Source organism: Nicotiana tabacum, chromosome 19, assembly GCF_000715075.1.
Source record: "Nicotiana tabacum cultivar K326 chromosome 19, ASM71507v2, whole genome shotgun sequence".
NCBI classification, from domain to species: Eukaryota; Viridiplantae; Streptophyta; class Magnoliopsida; order Solanales; family Solanaceae; genus Nicotiana; species Nicotiana tabacum.
Window position 1 is genome coordinate 38,549,311 of NC_134098.1, and position 20,387 is coordinate 38,569,697.

Consider the following 20,387-nt stretch of genomic DNA (forward strand, 5'->3'; position numbering starts at 1 on the left):
AAACGGATAAATTATCCGACCCGACCCATATTTGAGACGGATAAAAAATGGGTTATCCGGCGGATAATATGGATATCCATATTATCCATGGCTTCTTGAATATGATCACTTTTGGGAGAATTTCTAGTCTCCCAAACTTGAGGAACCCCCGAGACTTTACAAATATAAATGTTAAACACATTAGTTATTCATTGGTTATTCATTTGTTTAACTATTTTCTAAGTGGTTCTTATTCATATTAGACCGTTTTTAAAAAGTTCATTATTCAACCCATTTTTTAATGGATAATATGGATGGATAACTGTTTTCTTTTAACCATTTTGCCACCTCACAACAATCAAAATGAAGTTTTGGAATAATGTATCAGCAACCTCTCATTCGATACACCGTCAAATCCTAAACCATAAGAAAAGCACTGTACATGGAAGTAGTAGCTTTATAACCCGTTTGGCCAAGCTGGAAAAATCAGCTTATTTTGAGAAGTACTTTTTTCAAAAGTACTTTTGGTGAGAAGCAATTTGTGTTTGGCTAATTAATTTAAAAAGTACTTCTAAGCAGCAATTAGTGTTTGGCCAAGCTTTTAAAAAATGCTTCTAAGTGTATTTTTCTCAAAAGTGCTTCTAAAAAAAGTGTTTCTGGGAAGAAGCTACTTTTTTCTGTTTCTCCTCAGAATCACTTTTTTTTTTCTCCTAAAAGTTTGGCCAAACACTTCAAATTTGAAAAAAACACACTTTTTTGGAGAAACTTGGCCAAACAGGCTATTAGGATTATCTTTTCCAAATAACGTAGCATTGCATATTTATAAGTTTCTCATCAAGAAGGAACATATTTAGTTGCCATTTGTTTCATCCGAGTGAATAGTTGTGCTTCCTTCTTACTTTCCCAGATGTATCAAAATTTTACTTACTTTCTTTAGAAAATGAAGGAAATAAAATTATTTAGTTAAAGAAAATTAGAAAACTAGGCTGAAGGAAAAGATCAACCCTTCAAAAAAAAACATGCATCCAGTATGCAATTGAGGAGTATTTTCTCTAACTTAATGATGTTACGTAAAAAATTATTCTAAAAAACGACTAACTTAACGATGTTAGGTAAAAGATTATGCTTAAAAAATAGACATTATCAAAACTACTTGACACCGGTCTAACTGGCTTTTAATTAAACATGCTTATTTTTCACTTTTACATTATTTGTTATTATCATTGTTTAAATTAAGATAAAACGCTGAGTTGAAGTGTGGGAAAAAGAAAAACTGAGTTGAAGGAAATGTCCAGACCTTCAAAATAAATATTAGATAAGTGACATGCTTTGTGGAGTATTGGATGCTATTGCTAGTATAATGGGAGCAAAGTTGATCCAAGGTACGGACTAAGTGTATCTCTTATATTATGGTGAGGAAGGGAAGAAATTCCACATGAATCAACTGCTGAAAGAAATTCTAAAACTTATCATCTATTTTCATTCCACGAGTTACGTTGGAAACCCATTTAATTTTTTACCTTATTAACATAATTTTAACAATTTTAGTCTCCCCGACTGGAAACTCCTTCTGAGAGGCGGCTCAAAGAAAGGCTCAAATAAAGTGGTGGCCTAACGCCAAACCTTAATAAGAGGCCTTAAATTTATTTACTAATTTTTATTTTATTTTTTGTTTTGTTTTTATAACGATTGCGTACGGATCCTTTTGTATGTATTTTGATCATTTACTCGGTTAGTTGCTAACTCTTACCACCGGAGATACTTCGTAACTCAACCTCACTAAGGCTTATATAATATTCTATAAGAAAATTGATGGTTAAGATAGTTTTTTATAAATTCTTATAATATAGTAATAATCTCATTTTGTACCACTAAGTAGATTAAAATAACCTCATACGAGAAGGGGGTTGCTCAAATGGTCAATACCCTCCAGCTACAACCTCAAGGTTGTGGGTTCGAGTCACCAAAGTAGCAATAGTTCTACAAAAGGGATCAAAGGAGAGGAAAATTAAAAAAAAATATAAATAAAAAAGAAATAAGTTCACGCCCCAAACCCGGGGAGGCGTGACCGGCGGTGCCATACTCGGCCCGAGCGTACCACTCTGCAACTGTGAACTCTGGAGGGGTAGCCCTCAACTTAGGCCGACGAGGCCTACCTGCAAACTGACAATACCAATCAAGGTCGACGGGGCCATAGTCTCAATCATCTAAAAATAACGTCTCTCTCATCTGAGGGGTAAACATACTCAAAAGCTCATATATACAATTGTGCAGGCCGACGAGGCCGCCATGAACATCTACTGATATACAAAATATACAGAACTCGTCTACAAGCCTCCAGAGATAACAGAACTGTATCATGGTCGGGACAGGGCCTCGACCTACCCATCATACTAGGAAGGTCTATCCGCTTGTTTATCATGACATGTAGGCATGAAATGCAGCATTCCCGGCAAAAGGCATGTCAGTACGAAATAATGTACCGAGTATGTAAGGCAATAGAATAACAGAAAGCTGAAACTGAATTGATAACATAATAAATGAAAGTAACTAGGAGTCAAAGATGATTTGAAGATATGCTTACCTGCTAATACTGACTCAGGTCTCTCAATATAGTAAGTAAAATAGTTGTCCGGCTCTATAAGGCTCGGTACGAGTAACTGCTCTACCATAGTAGGCTCACTCATAGGCGTTCGGCCACAGTAGGCTCGATATATAACTTATCATCTGATTAAAGGTTGCCCAATAGGGGCCTGCCCACTGATTATAGCTCGGTGGTGGTGAAAATATTGTAATACTGAATTTATATATAGATCATCTACTCTCTTAAATGAAAGAACACAATACTTAACTGAATATAATGTCATGATAATGGAAAATACTGTAACTTATGAGACTAGGATAATGTACATAAATTCAGGGATACGAACTTCTCTTTATGTCTCGTTATCAAACGCATGTAGTTACGGGATCATGCCAAAATGAAGGAAAGATTTAGCCTTAACATACCTTAGCAATCTTCTCTCTAATCGTCAACCAAGCATAATATGATCTTCTTATGCCTACAATGAGTAAATCGACTTCGTCGTCATCATATAAGCGTTGTAACTCTCATATTTCAAAATCAATATTCTATAAGAAAACGGACAGCACCTCCCATGTTTGTACTATATCCCATAAGTTACTAAAAGTTACCAAACAACCCAAACAACAACAATATAATTCACAATAAGTTCTCTAATTACTTCAACAACCATTTTGAGCGGCAAGCTCGATTTACGATCAACAAAATATATTTTGAATTCAATTCCTTTTTCATGAATCTGCCTACAATATCTATAACATCATACTTATACTTACCATATCATTTTCAGCCCAAAATATCATAAGAATAATCTTAAAAATTTGTCCACGCGTCTAGCACTTTAACCTTTATCGTCAACCTCTTACTTATCATGTTATCTTCTTCAATCAACTTAATTAGTACATAGATAATCTTAACAACAACAGCCATAACATAATAAAACTATTTATAATAATTTTCAGCCACAACAAACTATATATATAGCCTCAACACATCCCACAAAAAGAGATGACGATTCCTTATGCCATGTCAATTACTATCTTGTAGATTTCGACTCAGACAACTCAACCAACACATGATTAACCTTAATCACAACCAATAACATGATTTAATTACCTTAGGTAGTAGATAAAACTTGAAATCCCCAGCGTGTGTAGCTCACAACAACCCCCAATCACACCACAACACTATAGGAGTTGTATTCTTTTCTTGGATCAACTTTTGTGTTCAAGTTGGTGCGTAAACACTTGTATTTTGCCTTGAAACTCTAATATATATAAAGGAGGGACTGATTATTACCTTAATAAATAAGAAAAACACAAAATCTGAGGTTACTTCACTTCACTTGAAGAATCCTCCAAAACAGCCACAAGATGAAAGACTGCGATCTAGCAAGCACCACGAGATTTCTAGCGTCGGATTCATGTTTTTATCTTTGGTTTTCACTATAGAATCATATAGACTCCTTTGAGAGTGTTTTGGGAGATTATAGGGTCTGGTTGGGTCGAAAATATGAACTCAAATGAGCCTTGCCCCGATTTTTGAAGGTTGGAGAATCATCTACCGCCTAAGTGAGCCCCATAGGGGCTGCCTGCGCAGTTTTGTGAAAACGTGAATATCTTTCTATTCCGATGTTGCATTGATGAACGGTTTAATGATATTGCGAGAAAAGCTCTACTACATTTGACCTAATTTTCAGCACATTTATGAATGTAACTTGTGATGACCTTTGCCAACTTTTATTCCATAACTCGCTTGACTTCAAAATATAACACACGACTATCATACGACTAGAATAACTCATAACATAACATCATTATCATTTTAAGTACCCTAGTCTCACCCCAAAAGTACATGTTATAACATTTTCAACTTGTTGACTTTCAACGAAATTTAATTTCTTCAATTCGTTTAGCTTCTAAGCCTTCCAACCCTCTTGGTACTTGTTATTCATGATCTTAAATATTGTAACCTCTATGGTAACATGATTAACTTACTTTATATACTTTCAAAGATGATATCATTTCTGAGCTTACATCAATTGACTTACGACATACTTTTACGTACGAAAACATGAGGTGTAACATCATTCCCCCCTTTGAAACATTCGTCCTCGAATGTTGACTGATGTGCTTATCAGCCTCATAACCTATAACTCTTATGAATATTTTAATATTGTCCTTGCCATCTAGGCAAATGTTCTCTGAATAAATCCAAAGTCCAGGGCATTCCCCCCTTTAGGCCTCTTTCTCACACCGCGACTTGTGGTCGGAATTCTTCCGATCTCGTAACCGTTGCTACCTTCTGTCATGCAGCATGTACGACTATGTCCTCGTATGTGCGCCTATGCGACTCTTCTCTCCTTTTTCCTCAGCTTTTAGCCAATCTCTAGGCCTCAGTTTGGGAACATATATAGAACTATGACAAGCTGTCCCTCTAGGCATCTATAGGTGTACTAAAGTTCTTCGCTTGGTACTTTTTTGAACTTACGACTATTACTATATCTTATTTCATAGACTCGATTATCTATCCTTATGTTTTTACTACTTCTAGGTAGGTCATACCATACCATAACTCTTACTTTGGTTTATTATTACTAAGGTCTGCTACCCAAATCCAGGTTACTCTCTCGTTGTTTATCCTATATGTATAAATCTAAGTCATTTAATACTTTCTTATTATTGTTCATCTAAAAAATGGCATCCTAATCTCCTCTCATACTTTGAAACTTTTATCCATATATTGTTAATTCACCTTAATGTTGATCTATAATCTACCATTGATAACTTGAAACCTCTTACGTAATACATTGTCGCTAGGACTCACGTCTTATTGAGGAATATCTGAAGTGATTTGCTTGATCCACCTAGGGACGATACTATACTTCAATAACCGTATTTTATAGTATCCCAACGTGAATCATCTTATGGGGGTATTCCAATCCCGTGCAATTCATGAAACCCCTATTTTTTAAATCATTACTCAATCAAAGGCCTAAACGTCATCCTCTTATCTATCACAATTACACCCTTATTATACTATTAGGGAAGCGTTCTATCTCTTCTAAATGCTCCTAGTCTTAGGCTCCTCCGAGTTCATTTAGGATATAATGAGCTTTCTATAACTTACGGAAACCTTCAGCCCTCTTGTTTTGATGGGCTAAATCCCGAGGCCTTACCTATTCTCGTCAACTTCTCACCCACCTTTCCTTGTCATTACTCCTATCTACCTAAAATTTTGTCACTCTTCCATACTTTAGCTTGTGACCTACACATATCTATTTATATTACTCGCAACCTTCCTTTAACTTGCTAGTACCATATATTTCCTTTTGTGCCTTCGCAGTTTTCTTTAAATGTAAGCAATTAATTTTCCTGATCGTTCTGCCACTTGTTGCATGAATTCTTGGCTTATCTTATTGCCCACGAATACTGGAATTTTCTGTAACTCATATGATCTCAAATATAACTTTTGAACTTTTTTTTTTACTTCTAGTTCATTAGCCACGATAGGTGCCACTTTCTTATGGAGTGCATACAATGTTGTAGTGAGATTGTTGTTACAAGACCATTTCTTCTTCAAGTTACTATGCTTAGGTTGAAGCCTTCTTCCTTATTTTCTCAGCTAGTCTTTCGTTGTAGTACTTAGGGGAGACCCTCTGATTCCTGTAAAGCTGCGATTTTATTACATCGTATACCCGAAGGAATATTTAATATTCTTACTCGCCTATAATTATCCTTAGTTACTTACCTCCGCGCCCTTGTGCTCGAAGGGTTGCTTCTGAACTGAAATTTTGATTGTCCCCCAGTGGCACTCTATTTTATTTACATAATACTTATATGGTACCTTTAACTACCCCAGCTCCTGAATATTTCTCAAGGATTACAATGCCATATCTGCGAGACTGAATTCACTATGTTGGGGTTCACTACGTTTATCTTGCACGATCTGTTGATTTGTCTATATCCTTTTGTCCAACCATAACTAGGCTCTTCCTGAATCAACTACTAACTACTCATTGGTCCATTCTCACCTCTATATTCCGTGTAATCTCTTTTAGGTTATACATTTGTCTTAACTTACATTTCGCACTAGCTCCTTATGTATCAAGTGTTCATTCGCACTTATTTATCAATAGCATCCTGTGCGCGAACCCTTACTGACTCTCCCCGACTTCGTACTTGCATAATGTTCTAGAGTCATAATATATCTGTAGGATATGAATAAATGCAATCACATTCCTTTCGCCTTTTTACCACATTCTTCCTTTACTATTTCGTAGTTACCTGAACCATATAACTCCGACTTAATACTATATCACACCGTTTTCCCCCCTTTAGGGAAGTACTAATATTTAATTCTATGAAGATTTACCTATAAATGTTTTACCTTTTCATCTTTGGCGTCTTTTCACAACTTCGCTGACTCTTACTCGCCTTGGGATAACCCTTCTATACCAAGGATAACTGAATTTATTACGCACGAGGGTAACACCTAGTGTAACTGACACACTTAGTCCCTTAAACTTAACTTTGCTCATAGTACTTGCTTTAGGGAAGTGACTCCATGAATGACCTTTAAAGGTTATTCTATTGTTGTCCATTCTATTATTGTCAGAACGTGATCTATGAAATTCTCACGATGCCGACTATTATCAAATCCTTCAGTCCCTAATTCATGTTCAATTTATCTTGTTCACTAGCCCATACTGATTTCTATTACTACAGGGGTCTAACTTTTCCTTCTGGTAATCACGTTGGAGTCATCAACTCATTTCTCGAAATGAGGATATGACTTTATGGCTTATACTCTTTTATTGTCTCAACGCCTGTCACCTCTTATCTTTTCCTTCACTTGACTATAGACTCTGTCATCCTGTCATATTTTGATTTACCGTTATCACTCATTTATTATATCTTACTTATAATTCTTCATTTACTCTTTTCTTAATCTCCTGCTAATATTTCTGTCCATCACTTTATTCTGAAAACTTCAACAAAATATTCTTTCGCTTTTAGCTCCCTACGCTCCATCTCCTGGCTCTTCGGGTCGCCTAACATTCTCTCTTTACTAGGGACGGGGCCATACTAAGGTAAATATTTATCCCTTCTAGGATTCCAGTGCCTATCTTCTGAATTTTCTGAACATTCTAGTATTCATATCTAACTGTACTATTATGGAGTGCACTATCTGGGTATCTCACAAGGAGAACTATTACCACATTTACAAAATCCTTCGAAAATGCCATCTAACGCTAACAATCCATCCACCTTTTTCGTTTACTCTAACCCAGCTTGATCCCGATATCTCATCTTTCTCTTAAGCTATATTTGTTAGCTTCCATATGGCATAAATGAGATGGGTGTGGTCAATTGTACATACCTCTGTTACTATTGAAGGTAACTCAAAATGCTTATATTTCTCTGCCTGAATTGTAAATACTAATAATCTTCACTAACTAGGTACCCCGTACCCTCCTTCATCTTGCTTATGTTACTTGTTAAAACTTATACTTTTACCTTTTGATACTTCCATGGCCTACTATTCACGGGGTTTGTTTGATATTCCCATCTAAGGGTCATAAGCAGGAAATTTGCACATCTGGTATGCATGATCTGATAGGGCCTCAATCTAGGCCACGAATGAATGAAATGCAGTGTTCCCTGCAAAAAAGATGTCAATACGAAATAATATACCGAGTATGTAAAGCAACAAAATAACTAAAAGCTGAAACCGAATTGATAACATAATAGCAGAAAGTAACTGGGAGTTAAAGATGATTTGAAGATATGCTTACATGTTCATACTGACTCAACTCTCTCAATATAATAAATAAAATAGCTGCCCGGCCCTATAAAGCTCGGTACGTGTAACTACTCTACCGTAGTAGGCTCGCTCATAGGCCTTCGGCCATACTAGGTTCGGTATCTCGGCCATTTTGGGCTCGCTCATAAATGCTCGGCCACAGTAGGTTCGATATAACTTACCAACTGATCAGAGTTGCCCAATAGGGGCTTGCCCACCGATTATAGCTCGGTGGTGGTGAAAATATTATAATACTATATATATATACACACACCCTCTGCTCCATTGAATGAAAGAACACAATACATAATTAAATATAATATCCTGATAAGGGAGAATACTGTAACTTATGAGACTAGGATAATATACATAAATTCAGGGATACGGACTTCTCTTTTATGTCTCATTATTAAACGCATGTAGTTATAGGATCATGCCAAAATGAAAGAAAGGTTTAGCCTTAACATGCCTTTGCAATCTTCTCTCCAATCATCAACCAAGCTCAATATGATCTTCTTATGCCTACAATGAGTAAACCGACTTCGTCGTCATCATATAAGCGTTGTAACCCTCATATTTCGAAACCAATATTCTACAAGAAATCTGACAGCACCTCCCCTATTTGTTCTACATTCCATAAGTTACTAAAAGTCACCAAACATCCCAACAACAACAATATAATTCACAATAAGCTCTTCGATTATTTCAACAACCATTTTGAGTGACAAGCTCGATTTACGATTAGCAAAATATAATTTAAATTCAATTCCTTTTCCATGAATCTGCCTACAACATATACAACATCATACTTATGCTTACCATATCATTTTTAGCCCAAACCATCATAAGAATAATCTTCAAAAATAGTCCACACGCCTAGCACCTTAGTTTATCGTCAACCTCTTATTTTCATGTTATCTTCTTCAATCAACTTAATTTGCACATAGATAATCTTAACAACAATAGCTATAACATAATCAAACTATTTATAATCATTTCCAGCCACAATAAACTATATATATAGCCTCAACACATCCCACAAAAAGAGATAACGATTCTTTATACCATGTCAATTACTATCTTGTAGATTTCGACTCAAACAACTCAACCAACACATGATTAGCCTTAAGCACAACCAATAACATGATTTACTTACGTTAGACAGTAGATACAACTTAAAATCCCCAGCTGGTATAGCTCACAACAACCCTCAATCACACCACAACACTATAAGAGTTGTATTCTCTTCTTGAATCAACTTTTGTGTTCAAGTTGGTGTGTAAACACTTGTATTTCGCCTTGAAACTCTAATATATATGAAGGAGGGACTAATTATTACCTTAATAAACAAGAAAAATACGAAATATGAGGTTACTTCACTTGAAGAATCCTTCAAAATAGCCACAAGATGAAGGACTACGATCTAGCGAGCACCACGGGGTTTCTAGCATTGGATTCATATTTTTATCTTTGATTTGCGCTCTAGAATCATGGAGACTGCTTTGAGAGTGTTTTGGGAGAGTATAGGGTCTGGTTGGGTCGAAAAAATGAACCCAAATGAGCCTTGCCCCAGTCTTGCAAAAATGTGAATATCTCTCTATTTCGATATCGTAACGATGAACGATTTAATGTGTTGGAAACTAGACTCGTAGACCTTCAATTTCATTGGTGGATCACTCTGTAATTCTTATTATATTGAGAGAAAATTTTTGCTACATTTGACCTAATTTTCAGCATATTTATGAATATAACTTGTGATGACCTTTGCCAACTTTTGTTCCACAACTCACTTAACTTCAAAACATAACACACGACTATCATACGACTAAAATAACTCATAACATAACCTCCTTATCATGTTAAGTACCCTAGTATCATCTAAAAGTACATGTTATAACATATCCGACTTGTTGACTTTCGACGAAACTTATTTTCTTGTATTCGTTTAGCTTCTAAGCCTTCCAACCCTCTTGGTACTTGTTATTCATGATCTTAAATATTTTACCTCCACGGTAACATGATTAACTTACTTTATGTACTTTTAAAGATGATCTCATTTCTGAGCTTACATCAGTTGACTTACGACATACTTTTACGTACGAAAACATGTGGTATAACATAAGCAGTCCCATACAAATTTAAAAAAAATAAAAAATAACCTCATACATTTAGAATAATTCAAGTCTATTTTAAAGTGAAAAAATAATTTTATTTACTCTTTATAAGAAATAACTATCTCCAAAAGATATTTCATTTTTTTAAATTATCAAAGTCGTCATCAAGTTATTCATTTTCATGTATTGCATGTTTCTTATAAATTTTAGCTATTTAGCTGAATACTTTCTATCACATTCCATAAAATAAAGTATAAAATCTAATCTCTTTATTAATTTATAACATATAAATAATACATAAAAATAAATAATTTTGGGGCCTTCAACTTGGTGTGTGTGTGTGGGGGGGGGGAGCAGTTAAAGCAATTTGTGTGTGTGTGTGGGAGGGGGGGAGGGGGGTTTAAAGCAATTTGTGTGTGTGTGGGGGGGGGGGGGGGGGGCTAAAGCAATTGCTTTAGTGGCCTCCCCATTGATTTGGCACTGCTCCTTCTTCCTCCTTCTCCATCTTTTCCTTCGCCCTCTTTCTTCTTCTTCTTCTTCTAATAAATTATGAGAATGCAATTAAAATTGAAAAATAATGAAATATATGCTGTAAAAAATTGAAGACTCTTTGCTAATTTGTAGTTGGAATAGAGTGGTGATATTCCATTAATCTTATATTATATATCCTTAGTGATGTAGATTGATTTGATTGGAGAAAATTGAAGAACACCATGTTGGATTTTATTGAGCTTGAAAAAGAATTATTGAAGAAGACAAAGTTAGTCTATTATTTATGAAGATTTACTATAAATCTAACAATTTAAAATTATTGGTATTGATATTAGAAGGTTATTATCAACACTGGAGTTGATGTGGACCAATTTTGAAGCAAAAATGTGTCGATTAAATATTTATACAACAAGTTATGGTGATATGTCAGAATTTTTCAGCCAATTCTGATGGTTTTCAGGATTTATGGTCAACACTTCTGGCAACCCATCAAGATCTGACCACAAATCCTGGTTGAATTGTTAGATTTTTCGCCAAAGATCCTGGCGGTTTTTGTACAGAGGTAAGTTTTGCCCATCACTTTAAAATCCTAGCGATTCGTCATGAGTTAGCTAACTAATATTGGCCGCAAATCTATTATTGCAAAGCTTTTCTTAATGAAGTCAAAACTTAATTGGCGACATTAAAAGATCCTATTTGTGCAAATTTCCCCTTTCATTAAGTTAGGCTAAACAAACTTCAATTCACCATATAATTTTCCATGACGATCATCAACTTGGGTTGCTGATTGTATGAACATATAAAGCGGTAACTGCATAGATAGCCGCTTTTGGACTATCAATTAAACTATAACCGTAAATTTATAGGATTTTACAATTTTCGTTTACTTCGGAACCAACTTCAGGCATATACGACGGAAGTTGTAAAAATTCATGTATGAAATTCGCAGCAAACTTTCGATATTTTCTCCTGAAATTTGGCTTGCCAAGGTCAAATTAACGACATTTTTGGCTGATCTTTAGGAATTTATGCATGAAGTTCAAGCATATAAGCATTATTAAGTTCAGGTGAAACTATTTTTGCCCAGAAACAATAACTTATTTTTCGAATTTTCACAATCTAATACACGATTCAACACATAAATTTACTCCAGATGAGCTCAAAGGTGAAACTTAAGTTACAAACTCATAAAGAATAAACCTCAATCATCAATTTATCTAATCAAAAATAAAACTAATAAATATATTTTATCATCTTCAAGCTTTTTAAAAAAAATCTTCAATGGTGAAATTTTTTTAAATTGCCACTCATTGCCTAGTTCCTTTATATAGTGAGCTACAACACATTGTTGCCACTACTTAAAAAGTTTTGATAGTTCACTTAATTTATGCTCATTTTTTATATTTAAAATTCAAGATTCACTTCTTCAAGCTTGCAACAATAATGACTTTGCTACTGATAATCGTTAACCGGCTACAAATGGAAATAATTTAAGAAAATGATTTTGTCTTAAATGGTGTTGTGCAAATATGTTGCCCATCGAAAATTCTTCACATATAAACGGGAGATTGACAGGAATGGCCCTGCAACGGGCTGGTCTTAGCCTAATGTCCCTAAAAATGACGATATTTAAAAATAGCCTTCGAACAGTTACATAGCTCTTCAGGAGTTTCTGTACCTGATTAAATTGTTCATCTAAGTTCACACGATTGTCATACTTTTGGTCTTAAAAATTTCTCTACTAAATTGGTAGAGTTGATGTTATTATAACTTTACCTATCTGTTAAGTTGTTTATCGAAGTCTATCCGATTGTTATACTTTTGTTCTTCACGGATTTTTATACTAGGCTAGTAGAGTTGATGCTATATTTACTCTACATATCTCTTAAGTCGTTCATCGAAATCTTCTGATTCACATATTTTTTGGGGTTATTTTAACAAAGTGTTTTTCGAATTTGTAATTTTAATTTCGATCAAACCACCCCAAATCTATCCCAAATAATCTCAAATTTGAAAGAAAGCTTCCAAATACCAGCGCGAATAATTCCCAATCACCAATTTAATGAAATAATACTAAATCAAAATGACACATTTTGTCTTCTTCAATACTTTCTAATGTCCAATATTGTAGTTTTGAGACTTTTACAGTAAATCACCAAAAATTGTGTTTGAACTAAAAATTTAAGCATAAATTATCAACATTCAAACGATTTTAACAATAATCAATTATCAACTTCTATTTTTTTTTACCACCAAACAAGAATTTCAAGCTTTAAAATTTGAAAAACTATGACGTTCAAGTCAAAAGCGAGGATCATATTTTTTGGCCTAATACATCGACAACCTCTTAAGAGTTGTCCCCACTTTTCACTTAGACACTCCATCTTAAGCCTGTTCCAACTTGAATACTTTAACTAGATATTAATTGTGTTATTTAGACACAAAATTGATAAGCAACTAAACACAAAAAATACGTGTAATTCACACGCCAGGATAACAAATAAGATGGAGCCACATAGATTTAACTTAAATAAATAAATAAAAGTTTTGAAAAAAGAAAAAATTAAAAGGAAAACAAGATCCCCAACCCCCTTTTGTTATCTTCCTCGTGACTCCCCCTCTCTTCCGTCTTCTTATGCCAAAAAGGAAAAGAACGAAGGCAGCCCATGTTGTCTTCTTCACAAACTCACTCTTGTCATCATTCTTCTTCCTCCTAATCTCTACCCCCAACCCTCTACAATACTAAGAACAAGCATAGAACCTAGAAATTAACTAGTAACAATTTTTCTATCATGGAATATTAACCCCAAATTGCTGAAAAATAAATCCACCAATAATGAACATCAGTGGTTTAATTTATTTTCAATGCCCAAATTAGACCTTTCAGAGATGCCCATGTCGCTCAGATTGGATCTGCAATGAAGATTTAGTGATGCCCCAAAGTAAAAGCACTAATCCAACAAGCTCGCCAGTGTCGGAACCTACGTGTTTCAAATCCGAAGAAAATGTTCAAAAAGATTAACGGTATCTGAAAAGAGAAAGGTCAAAATTGTGTGAAAATCACGAACGACCTGCAAATTGAATTTGAGTTGAGAAAAGAGGAGAGAAACGAAGAAGAACAAATGTGTGAAATTTTTCCGGCAAACTTATTCCGGCAATGAAAAATAAAGCATATCATGGTGTGTGAAAGAAAAGGAGGAAAAAGAAAGAGAAAAAAAATTTAAAAAGAAAAATAGATCTCCCACGTTCTTAAAAAATAGTGTAATACACGCATTATGCCACATCATCAAATTGTATTTAAACGACACAGTTAATATTTAGTTAAAGTGTTCAAATGGAACGGACTTAAAATGGAGTTTCTAAGTGAAAAGTGAGGACAAATTTAATAGGTTGTCGATGTATTCTGCCTATTTTTTTTTTTTTTAAGACGAGTCAAAACAGGAACATTCCACCACTACCATCCCATTTGGGGTATACGTAAGAGTGGCATGTGGGCCGGTCCAGGCCCGGGACCGCAGACCATGTGGGCTTCTGGGTTTAAACGGTCCTTAACCGGTTAGAACCGGGACAGTGGAGGTGGACCGGTCTTCTGGGCCGGTCCTTCACAAAAAGACCGCAAGACTGGGATCGTTTGAGACCGGGACTGGGCCGGTCCTTAGCGGGCCTAAACGGTCCCAACGATCAGATTTAAAAAAAAAAATTCTTCCCGTTTGGGCATTTAAAAATTAGCCGTTTGGTCTGCCGAAATAACCGTTGCCTATTTGCAAAATAGCCATTTAACCCACCCAAACTTTATTTTAACCCCAAACTTTTTATAATTACACTTTTCCCTATTTTCAACTATAAATACCCCCTCATTCTTTCATTTTTCTCACAAAATCATCAATCTCTCTCTAATTTTCTTCTATAATTGCTACTATTGCTTACTTTATTGTTACAATTTGTGAAAAAATTATGAAGTTGGTGAATTGAAATCTTCAAGTCTTCAACGATAATCAATTTTTAACAAGTTGTTCGTCATTTCGGTAAACTCGTTCCAACTCTTAATTTTTAATACTATAGTTTTGTTTGTTTTATTTATTTTCTATTATTTGATCAATTAAGATGATTTTCTTAAAAAAATATTTTGGTAAAAATAAGGGATAATCCAAGAGTGGCGAATCTAGTGGCCAATATGTTCCTTCTCCACTTCCCCCGGCTCCCCGACCCAAACCTCATACACGTCCTACACCTGCTATTCTTGATAGTGATAATAGTTTATTACAATTTACTTAGAGTCAATTTTGCCATAATGTTGGAGTTGGTGAACAATTAGACCATGAATTAATGAATGCTCTTTATTCTAATCCAACTATTGATGAAAATGATGAGGAGAAAATAGATTTTGATGAAACGTAACCGGATGATGATACACCCACTAGTCCTGCTCCTGACGTTAACCCAACTAATGATAATCCAAATAATGCCCCGTCTGACCCTCATGTTACTACCCCTACTTTTTCTAGACAACGTACCAAACGGACAGAAACATCTATTATTTGGCCATTTTTTACTTAACTAATTCCACAAAATAAGGCTAAGTATAAAACTTATGGCAAGGAGAAATATTTCGGAGGTCGCGGGGAGGAGGGGAGGGGGGAGGGGGGAGTTTTGGCTAGACACATATTGATACACCCTCAAGATAAAGTCAATTATCTTCGTATGAAAGCCTTGGCCGAGGGGACAAGCAAGACTTCAACTCGGTGATTATAGAGCGTCTATGAGGGAGAGGTTGGAAAAATCAGTACTTTTCAGAGATTGGATTCGTTCGGAAAGAAGAAATTTTGGACTTGCTGAATCACAACCAGAGGTAGACGAAACTTACGAAGAAATGCTAGCTGAACTTGCGGAGGATTCTGCTTCGCCCAGAAGCGGTGATGACCAAGCTTCTTTTCCGCCACCACCAATGAAAATTCCTCCGGACCTTAATGGATTTATCAAGTTTGTAAGAGATATCATGTAACTTGTATGAACAAAAATTAGTATGTATTATGTAACTTGTATTTTGACACATCTTGATTAGTTTCGTTTTTTTCTCAATGGTGGTATTAACACCTTGTTGTGCTCATTCCATAGGGGGAGGAAGACTAAGAAAGATATTGCCATATTTTTTTAATACTATAATAAAATTATAATGCATTGCTTTGAATATCTCTTTACAATATTTTTGTCTTGGGACCGTTTAGGTCCGGGACCATTAATTCGTGACCCCGATCCCGGACCGATTCCTACAAAAAGACCACCAAAACCGGGACCGCAAAAACCGATTAAATTGGGACCGGCCCACTTACGCCCGGGACCGGCCCACGTGCCACCTTTACAAGCCGTGCAACTTTTTGCTTATAAATGAGAACGGCCCGCAAGACCGTTGGAGCAGCCCATCCATCTCGAGAAGGAAATTGGGCCGATATCGAAAACCAAAACAAACCCTAGCTTCAAGAAACTTCTCTCATTTATAAGCCTCCTCTCCCTCTTCCTCTGTAAACAAACGCTCGACTGCTAATTGCATTACTAATTTTCTCTCGGTAGTCTTTTTATTCTTCCTTTTTCTCTTTGGTATTGTTTTGGATTCGGGAAAAAAGCAGGTCAGCTTCTTGGCTGGAATCGAACCTTAACGATCCAGTCAATATAATTACAAAAACTTGCGAAAAAGAAATAGCCCAGTATCACTCGCCTGACTCTGATTCTTCCCCTTGATTTTTCAGGCCCTTATCCTACTGGCACATATCATCCCGATTGCCCAATACAATTATGTTTTCGTTTTCTTTTGTTTTACTTTTACATCATTCATTTCTTATGATTTTTTTATGAATTATGCTTTAGTTTTTGATAATGAATGGTTGGTTTTCAGAAATATTGAAAGCATAAAAACAAGCAAACGCACTCTGTCCCAGAACCATAATTAATGTTTTGTGGCAATTTCTTCGTTTGCAAAAGTAATGCTATTTCAGCTTCCAATTTACTCGTCCTCTAGATCTCTTTCTAATGATCTTATTGGACACATGGTTGGATTACATTCTTTTTACTTTGTACTATTTCCAGTTATTGATTGTTTTCCAATACTACTTTCGCACGAAACTATTTCGTATGCTGCTTTGGTTTTTTAAGAATATTAGCAATGATGTTGATATCAGGGTTGATTATTTGAACATTCTTCTAGGGCTAATCCATTGACTTGGAAAAAATCATAATCAGAGTTTACATTATATTAATCCTTCCACGTCTCTAGTAGAATGCCTTGGACGGTTCTACTGGATTAAATTAGTTTTGTATCTGGGTTTGATACAACTTCGTTTTGAAATTTATACTAAAATTGGATCATTTAAAGATTCTAAGCAACCCGAGAAACGTGGGTGGGTGTTAGAAAATTTAGCTTTTCAAATCTTTCAAACACTTAGTGAAGTAGGAGGTGGTGACAACTACAAAATTAATGCAATTCTGGTATTTTGGAAGGGCTGGAAAAATGAATACAATCTAGTGGATCATATAGAAAGATATGAACACGAGAATTTTTTAGAGCAAAAAGGATTCTGTTATTAGCATTATGTACACAAGTTTAATATAAGACATGCGTTCAATCTACTACTAGTATATGGTATATTATTTTATAGTTATTAAACATAATTACTATAATTTAAACATGAAATAACTTTTTGAAATATCTTAAATAAGGAATAACTTTATTCGAAGAATATCAATTACTATGACAATGGTTGAATATTTTTAGAGTTGAACTAATATTGTGATTTGGACCTGTCTTTTACAGACAATCCTTTTGATACAAATTGCCATAAGCATGATTATGACTGGAGTCAACAACAATAACGTAACTACTGGAAATTATTATTAGGTTTTGATACTACTAAACTCATTGCATCTAAATCATAGCTTAAGTTTTTATTTACTACACTGCTTATAAATAAGTTTTAAATATATAATTTGCTTTATTTTAGGTTCATACATACATATAGACTTCACGTGGTCAAAATTTGAATTGATCTTTAAAGAAAATTATTTGAAGTTAAAAAAAGCTTATGAAAGTTAATTTAATAAATTATTTTACAACAAATTGGGAGTTCTACAAATTATATATTTTCTTTATATCTCAATCTTATTACTACATTGATATGTTAAGTAACCATTCCAAAACAAAAAGTTAATTTAATAAATCATTTTACAACAAATTCGGAGTAGTTTCTTTATATCTCAATCTTATTACTACATTGATACGCTAACTCACCAATCCAATTCAAAAAGTCTCTTGACAGAAATTAATCTCATTGTATATATAAATCCGTAGTCATATTTTTTTATGGGTAGGTGCAAAATATGTTGTTCATATTATATGTGGCAATTATTTTCAAAAATGTTTTTGGTATTATACCACATTTAGTAAAATGAAACGTATTACACATTTAAACCAAATTAATAGCCTGTTTGACCAAGCCTCTAAAATTAGCTAATTTGTGAGAAATATTTTGTGTTTGGAGTGCCTTTTAGTAGCAATTAATATTTGTCCAAGATTTTAAAATGTGTCTCGAAGTATTTTTTTTTTTTTAAAAGTGCTTTTAAAAAAAGACTAATTTTTCTATTTGTCAAAAACTGTTTCTGCTTTTAGTAAAAAGTACAGTTTTTTCCCTTCCAAAAGCTTGGTCAACCAAACAAATACTTTTGGCTTAAAGAAAATAAAAAGGTTAAGTTAATGATGGATAATTTGATAAATATAAATTTATCCTAAGATAATTTTATCTGGTAAAAGTTAAGTTTCTATTTATGATTCTATTTTTTCTGCAATTATTAAAACATATTTTTTAGTATTGTCCAAACATCTCAAATCCTAAAAAATTGATTTTGTCCTTCCAAAAGCTTGATCAATATTTTTTGATTAGTTGTTGAAGAAACTTATCATTTATCAGTTTGAACGGTTAAGATTAGTTGGCAAGAACAAATATTTCTCAATATTTAACTCAAGTAAACCTATCATACCGTAGATCTTACAGCAAAGCAGTCATTGTTAAGTTCGGTGGAGACATATTTGGGCCATTGCTCACTTTTCTGCCTTTGTATCCGTCAAGAATTGCATAACATCTGCCCCCAACGACGGCAGTAAAATCCCAACAAGACATGCATATGTCAAAATCTTTCCTAAAATATTTAGACGTAATGTAGCAATAAGGAAAGAATCAGTCAAGATCGGCCAGGGAGCAGCGTAATTTGTGGTCGAGATGTCAACAATGACTGAGGTCGAGCATCGTTGATAGAACAATAACGACTAGTTTTTGAAAGAGGATATTAAAGAAATTATTCTCTGCACTTGTTAGAGTTATGTCTCTAATAAATAAAGAAAAAAGATAAGGAAGAAAGGCATGTAATATTCACTTGACAAGAACACTTTTCAGAAGAAGATTCTCTATCTCTCTAGCAAAGATACAAATATTACTTTTTTATCAACATTCTTGCTCATATTGTTCCAAGTTTTTCCATCAGATCCGAGAATAGTTCGAACATTCTCGGAGTTATCTGTCATACTTCATTGTCACGAGGAACAATCATCTAACTCATTCATTATTGAGTGAATCATTCCTTCTATTTACTTAAATGTCATTTATTATTATTTATTGCTAGTTACTCCTCCATTATTGTTCATACTTTTGGAGTATTTAATGCACGATATTATTAATCCCCCACTGGATCAGCCCCATATTACCGTAATTTCAAGATCCACGTTTAGGAATATTATTATTAACTAGGTTTAACCCATCATTACATAAAAATAAAGGTTTAACCGTAAGTCATACTTTTTGGTCAAACAATTTGGCATCGTCTGTGGAGATTTTCTAGTTAAACTTTTAGTTTCTTCTAGATCTACAACTAATGCGGATTGCTAACGTAAAAAAAAAAAAACAAGAACAAGATTCCCTTTCTTTGTATACACAGATCTAATATGACAGGTAGCAGAGAAGAAAGAGTGAGAATAATGAGCGACCTCCCAACCAGCCTCATGAGCATCATCAATGAGAGTTCTGAAGTAGTGGATGAGGACACAACGCCCAATGCCTCCCCCAGGTGAGGCGGGTCACCCCTCCTCACTGTAGCATCACGAAATCTCTTTGTAAGGGAGCCTCCACATCCGTGATGGAAGAGACGCCACCGGTAGTAAAAAAGCTCCTTGAGACTTGGCTAACTGATACGCTAACCAACGTCCTCCATAAGCCCGTTCGGGACGCGGCTACAGAAAACGCAAGGACTTGCATTATACCACCAACAAAAGAGCAACATGATCAACTTCCTCCTCCGCCTGCAACGACATGTATTACTCACAATGTTGTTAACAATGCAGGTGACGACGCTCTCGCGACCATTATGAAAAGGAT